The sequence below is a fragment of the Centrocercus urophasianus genome, unplaced genomic scaffold, assembly GCF_019232065.1.
Source record: "Centrocercus urophasianus isolate 14NV4802_14NV808 unplaced genomic scaffold, USGS_Curo_1.0 seq_11, whole genome shotgun sequence".
Classification (NCBI taxonomy): domain Eukaryota; kingdom Metazoa; phylum Chordata; class Aves; order Galliformes; family Phasianidae; genus Centrocercus; species Centrocercus urophasianus.
In genome coordinates this window covers 37,523,901-37,531,542 of record NW_024884253.1, presented here as the reverse complement: position 1 = coordinate 37,531,542, position 7,642 = coordinate 37,523,901, and positions in this window count along the sequence as shown.

Sequence of the window (7,642 nt, the reverse complement as noted above, 5' to 3'; positions counted from 1 at the left end):
GAATAAAAAGAATCGGTCTGAAAACAAAGATTCAGCTGAAGCAAAGCATATAAAGCAAATTTTACATATGTAACTCCAGAACCTTGCCTCTCCTACCTCCTCTGGTATCTTCAGTCACACATAATTAATTGTTTAAACAATGAGATGAAAAATGGCGAGTTTAGCTCTCAGAATAAGAGGCTCTGCCTGCACCAGCCGACTAAGCCAGTCTCTGCTGACTCCAGGACAGAGTGGGGAAGGCAAACCATCCCCAGTTCCCTTCTTCCCGCCTATCGAATTCTGTTCATCACCCAGCTGATAGAGCTCCTGCTTGAGCCTGCAGGAGTGAAGAGTACATAAAGAGTGATGCTGAGAGCAATGAGTATGGTGAAAAATCAGGCACAGAAGGCAAAGCTGTGCAGGAGCAAGAGTGAAGGAAAAGAAGGAATGTTTAAAGCACAAACAGATTCACAGCAAACCCTGAATTGCTTGAGGGTTTGTTATTTTTTGAATTTATTTGGGCATCAGCGAGCAAAGGGTTAAGAGCTGACAGGCAGTTCCTCAAACGCGAGGCCCTGGGGGAAGCCCAAAGATGCCAAAGGGCACCAAAAGCCGGCAGTCTGAGGGACACATGGAAAAAAACGGGCTGAGCACCGCCCTGGGAGAACGGCGGTGCCTGAGGAAGCAAGCCACGCAGAGAGGTTACGTCTAGCAAGAGCAGAGAGCCACTGAAACATAGCAAAAGCTCCTAAACGTTATCCGATACTGACTGCAAGCACACCTAAGCTCCAGCTATGCTACCGGCTCCTCCCGCAGCTGTGTCACCCCAGAAGAGCTGTCGGTTCTGCCGCTGAGCGCTGTTTTCTGAAGCAACAGCAGAGGGTGTCGGTGCCCCGCGCCGCAGCCCCGCTGCCCACCGGCCCGGCCCGGCCTCGCGCCCGCCCCGCTGCTGCGGCAGAGGGGAAGCGGGTGGCTCCGCGCCTTCCCCCACCACCCATCCGTTTGCCTGGCAGTGCCAGCGCGGCCATCCGCTTTTTCCTCAGGTACTACTGCTGTTATCATTATCATTGTCATCGTTAGTGCTCATTGCCGTCAAGCCAGAGATAAACACAAACGTTAAGCTGTTTCCTCAATGAGTGAAACAACTGCCTTTCTTAGGACATAAAGACTGAAAGATGCTTCAGTTCTCTTAGAGTATGTCATAAAGTGCACAAATGCGTATTTTTTGGCACTGTTACTAAATCATAGCTTACTAATTGCAGACATGAAGCTGAAAACCCGTGCCAATGCTTTGCAGCATATGGAAGTGCGACGTGTGAGACGTTTGCTTAAATAAATGATGCAAGAAGAAAATGTGTCTGTGATCAGTTGCTTACAGCCCAGTTGATTAGCAAGCTGGAAAACTTGTGCTTCACTTCAAAGAGTACTAAATGGGTCCCATAAAATATCAATGCCCAATTTATTTGCCATCATTTGCTGCATGTAGTGCTATTAAATGCAGCAGTATGGGTTATGGAGTAAAAGTATCAAGCTGAAAATTTCTTTTGTAAAAGACAAGGAGAAGCAGAGAGAAGAACAATATCTCACTAGATTTATAACACACAAAAATTTAAAGGGCAATCCAAGCTGAACAAAATGTACAGAAGAGAAAGAGCTGTACAGATAGCATTAGGGCAAGCAAATGGCACCAAAAAGAAACATCCACTGTAAATTAAGACTTTGGCAGAGGAATAAAGAAAATGAGCAGAAGCTGAGGCACTACTCTGACAACATCCACACGACTTGGCTTCACCTTTTTAAAATTTCACTTTTTTTTTTTTAATAATTGCCTACTACTATAATTATCAGTATTCATAAAGTACATGATGCCAAGGAAGTTCTTTTTTATTTGAATAAGTTATGATTCCATACCACCTAGTTCATAAAAGTACTTTTCAATTGTGATAAGACTGCTAATTGCTTACTTATTATTAGCAAATGCAAAGATCTTTTGAAACCTCAGGAATACAAAGTACTTAAGTGCCCAATAGTTTTCATTTAATTGTTTCAATAGCATGCTCTCAAAGACACCAGTGTGGTATTACTAAGACTATTATCTAAGACTCCCTATTTACATCATTAGAATGACAGAAATTGCTTCTTCCTGCCAATGGGGACAGTTGGCCAGTCAAGCATTTTGCACAGCCAGTAGTTTTTGCTGGAGCAATCTGGGTTTTATTTCCACAGACTATCAAAGGACAAGGTATGAAACAGCAGAGAAGCGCTTATTTCAACTGGTGCAGAAGAATCACTGAATAACTTCAGAAGACATGACACACGTATATCTTGTGTGAACATGTAATGATCCTGACAACATTAACCTTTTGGTTAATTTCCATCCTACAAGAACTCTTTCAAGAAATACTCACCTTAGAGGGAATGAGCACAGACCCTTCTTAGAGAAGGATAATATAAGGATATGCACTTTTTCTAAGAAAACTGCATCTATATGTATCTATAACCATAACTAAAGTCAGTGTTAGTCTTAAAAATTTACTTACAGTTAACAATAACAGAAGTTGTGGATGTGTATAAGCATTTTTACACAACTCCTTGAGACTGTCCTATGATCAGTTGGCAAAGACCATACCTTGTGTGAGAACAGCTTTTTCTCGTGTCAGAAAAGCTCAACATCTGTTAATAGCCCGTTAGAGACTTCTGAGTTTCTTGTATCCATTCTTGCTGAAAATATCTATTTCAACAACATTTTATCACTATGAAAGACTGAAGACAGATGCAGATTTACACATACAGGGAGAGTGGGGGAGAATGAGCTAGCAAATGAGTTGGTGGTAAGGGTTACATAAATTATGCCTTTAGGCATTAGCCTCTCCTGTTGGAGCCAGTCCACTGTAGATAAACAAATATTCAAAAAATTATAGGTAGCTCCCTGTTCTAATAGCTGAAACTCTTGATAACATAGAAAGCTGAGCTCACCTCCTTGTGCCATGCAAATATATTGACTGTCTTGCTCTCCTGCATGCTAATCCAATGCTCTAGTTACAGGGCTATCAGTCCATTAAGGTGAGCCTGTTCTTATTGTGTACTACCAGTAACATATTTATTCTCACCTAGAACCTTTCCATTTCCTCCTCATAACAGAATATAGCAACTTTTCTCCATCAAAATTATGACCACAAATAATTCAGTTAATACAATAAAGTTTTCTTTTCTTAGGGAAAATAAATAAAAATAATAATAATGCAGCATTACAAAATCCACACCCTCCTAATGCTGCATGTGTGAGCCATACGGCATCATTTCAGAAATCAGAACATCACAGAACACTGTTTCAAAGACTTTGATAACTACAGAGATAAATCCTGGTTCCAAGAACATGAAGGCCTAGGTTTCACAGAAAGGTCTAATGAGTATCAAGAATCAGAATGAGGTATTTTCCTTTTTCCTCTACAGAAAAACTAAGGTTACCTCTTGTCAACTTCTCCTCTTTTATTTGAAATATCAATCGTCCTGAAAATTCCAGACTATCTTTTAGGAAAAGAACAGGATGAAAGAAGAGTCAAGAGCCATTCTTCTGAAGTAGCAGTGACTCTCCAAATGTTGTATATAGTCTGAAGAGTACAAGAATGAACCATCTGAAAGCAGAAAAACTCAGGCAAAGGCCTCTGTCCTTGTACCTTTGTTTTCCCCAGGGGAAAAAAAAATAATAACAAAATAAAACAGTGAGAACTCCAGACCACAGGAAAAAGTTACATTCCTGGATGTCTGTGTCTTGGGGGGCGAGGGGGAGAAAGGGGTACTAATTAATTACAAGTACTAAGTACTGGTAAGTAGTTCTTGTACAGATGTTCTCTTTTTGTATGTTTATGACAACAAAAATAACCAGGGTTCTTGGTAGTTCACTGCTATTTCTAGTGCTTAGCCCAGCCATGCTGGTCAGATTAATTTTGGCACCCTCAGAAGCGCTTCTCTCTCTCTCACTTACTTACTTACTTACACACACACACACACACACACACACACACACACACACACACACACTGTTGTAGGTGAGGGTTTTCTTTTATAGATGTTGCCATGGAAGCTTTCTTAGTAACCCTGTTCTGATAGGCCTTTACGATGCAATTACCAGCTGAGGGTCCCTCAGCACTGTCATAAATCTGAAGATTTATGGTGTGTTCCAGTTGACCCTCAGATTACATGTCCATGGTTGCGTTGGGATGTTAGCTCTACTGGCTTTCCTGGGTCACCCGCTGTCCCTGTCATTCCCTGCAGCTGTGACTTTATGCCATAAGTTAGCGTGTTATACCAAGCACATCTTTCTAAAGGAAGAAATAATGGAATACAATAGATGGTTATTGATAAACTGTGGTAACTCAATCACTACTGTGCATCTAAGGTAACCTAATGATCATCAGATTAAATAGTAATCCTATCTATATAACATTTACTTTCTACAGAGACTGTTTCTTCTGTAATTTGTTTCAACGAATTGAAGGGCAGTTTTATTTAGCATTATTCTTTTGCAGATTTTATCACTTGAAAATGTAAGAAGTTAACTGTCTTTAGGTTAATCCTTTTGAACCTTTACATCGTGCGTTATTTTTCTCTGATTCCAGATCAGTAAGGATGGAAAGTAAAAGCATGCCTAATACCATATCCTGTGGAAATATTTATTCTTAGTATTTCACACTACATGCAGATCCAGCAAATTAGTCTCTTCCATAGTTCGAACATGTCTCTTTTCCCTGCAGGGGGATAGAATCATAGATTCCTTAGATTTGGAAAAAACCTTTAAAACCTATCTAGTCCAACTCCCCTGCAATGAACAGGGTCACCTACAGCTAGATCAGGTTGCTGAGTCCCTTCCGGGCTGACCTTGACTGTCTTCAGGAACAGAGCTTCCACCACATCTCTGGGTAATCTGTTCCAGTGCCTCACCACCCTCACTGAAAGGGTGGATATGAAAAATGCATTAAAATACAGACTAATGGAAATTTTACTGATAAAAAAAACATGGCCACTTGGTTCTACAACTTTACAACAGAAGAATTTACTAGTCAGTATGGATAAGAATAATTTCAGAAATTTAGTAATAGTAGTACTAACGGCTTACTAAGTGCCAGTCTTAAAAAAAGATTGTTTCCACAAATAAAAAAATACATGTATCTAGTTGATAATTAGTACATGTATTGCTATTTTCCACTGAAACTTATAAATAACAATTACAACAACTATAAAAATGTAATTTTCCTTTCTAATTTCCATTTTACTTCCCATGAATTGCACATGGTCTATTAAAACCTTTCAGTAAGTCTTTATGCATATTTAAAGTTGGAGAAAGATCTCTTAGAAATAATGACTTTATACATGAGAGATGGCAAATCCTCTAAGTGTTTTAGCCTTGTGAGCCTTTTAATGTAACCAAGAAATTAGAAAACCAGAAAATAAGAAAGGTTGACACATTTCATAAAATTGTAGAATGGTTTGGTTTGGAAGGGACCTTTAATCATCTAATTCCAATCCCCTGCTATAGGCAGGAAATCTCCCACTAAAATGGGTTGCTCAAAGTCCCATCCAGCCAGGCCTTGAACACCTCCGGAGTGGGAGCATCCGCAGCCTCACTGGGCAACCTGTTCCACTGTCTCACCACCTTCACAGTAAAGAATTTCTGTCCAAATCCAGTTTAAAGCCACTTCCCCTTATCTTGTCTCATCATGGTCTGATAAGAAGTCCCTCACCATTTAATTGTTCCTTATGACTCTGACAATTAAAATTATTTGGCAGAATCAAGTCATTTAACTGAATCACCAAGTTTAGCCAAATAAGCACAGATCCATGCTCTCACCAGCATTACTCTACAAAATAGCATCAGCAGTAATCCCTGGAGAAAAATGAGAAACCTTCCCTTGCAATGGGCAGGGCAGGAGGGAGTCTCCTCAAATCCCTTCCATACCCAAAGCGAAAAGCTTTCCAAAGACACCGCTGCAATACATAGTGACTTCCGACACTTGTCCTACTCGAGACATCATTTTTTCAGTTTTCTGATAACATTTAATACTAGCTCTGTTTGTTTATTCATACAAACTTTCTGCCTTTAGCTTCTGAGGTATATTGACACAGAAGAAAAGTACTTAAAGCACTTCAGAGAACAAGTTTGATCTATTTGTTCTACCTTGGCTTCTTGCTCAGGCACTCCAGACTGACACCAGGAGAAAGACTTCAAACATTTTCAAAAAGTGTCACCTTGAGCTAAGAGTATAACTCACATGGAAATTTCTGGAAATAGTGCTATGTTGGAAACTGTTGGAAATCTCACTGAGCAAGTGTCTTGAAGAGACGTGTCAGACCTGGGAAAGTGAGATCACCATAGAACCAGCTAGACCTCAGCTCAACACAACTGAGGAGAAATAAGGAAAGGAAGGGAAAGAGGGGTATCAAATTGGATAGACTGGACAAAGGAGGAGACAGAGGCTGACAAAAGCATCTGGCTTTAGGCCTTTGCTTGAAATAAGAACTAATACTGCAGATACAGTATGGAAAAATTGACTTCTAATGATAATATCGCGAGAGAGATTGCAGCCTAAGGAAACAGCTTATGGTTTTTTGTACTGTGAGCAGAAAGAGTAAAAATAGCAGTTATGATTACTTAAATACTTTTTCCTTCCTGTTTAACTTCAGCATTTCTTTCTTAGTATTTCCTTATTTTTAGTTCTCACTTAGCACACAATAATTGAATAACTAATTGAATATAATAAATCTAGCTGAAAATAGAAAGATTTGCATATCTCCCTAAGGTTTTCCAAAATCCAAATATAAGACAGGAGTTCTCAGAAGATTTGTTTCACACAGAGTAAATCAATATACAGTATACATTTAGGAGGAAGGTTTATCTGAAGTAAAGTGGTCAAACAGATGAACTGGAAGTGGAGTGGAAGATACTCAGACAGAATAAAGTGATTCCAGACACAGGTAAGAGCTGTTTCTGAAGAATAAGGAAAGGATACCATCAAAGAGTGGCCTCAGTCAATGTTGGGAATTCTGAAAAGGAACTTGTATGAATTTGATAGGTGTAGGCAGGAAAGACCACCAGGATGGTGTAACTGTCAGGTATAGCTTTTCCCAAGCGACACTGAAAAGATCTGAAGATTTAAATTCCTGTACAAGCTACGTTTGTAATCAAGGCCCTCATACTCATCCAGTGTTGTTAACACAGCCTACTATTCTCTCTGGTCTTGGGAAATTTCCTTTTACTGAGCGCTTACTTTTTCTCTCTGTTAAGCCATTTTACAATCTATCCAGCCTTTTCTTCTACAAGTATTATTCAGCAGGACAACTCACGAGGAAAAAATGTTCAATAATCACATTAATGTTTCCTTTTTAGCTCAGAAGCTCATAGATTACATTATTTTTCACATCACTACAAAGCAGATGAGCAAATTAACCTCTTTTATAATATTTTATATGTTTATTATAAAGGTGCTTTTAAGAAAAATCTTGTAAAAAAATTGAAATTAGATTTGAAAAACAAAATTATCCTCTCAAGTCCTGCACTTTTTATCAATTTTGCTGTCCTGATACCTACAGGTACTCAGCAGTGTGACCAACACTATCCTGGTTATCCAGTGGAGTTGTTATTGAAATAAACTTCTTTTTTAGCATT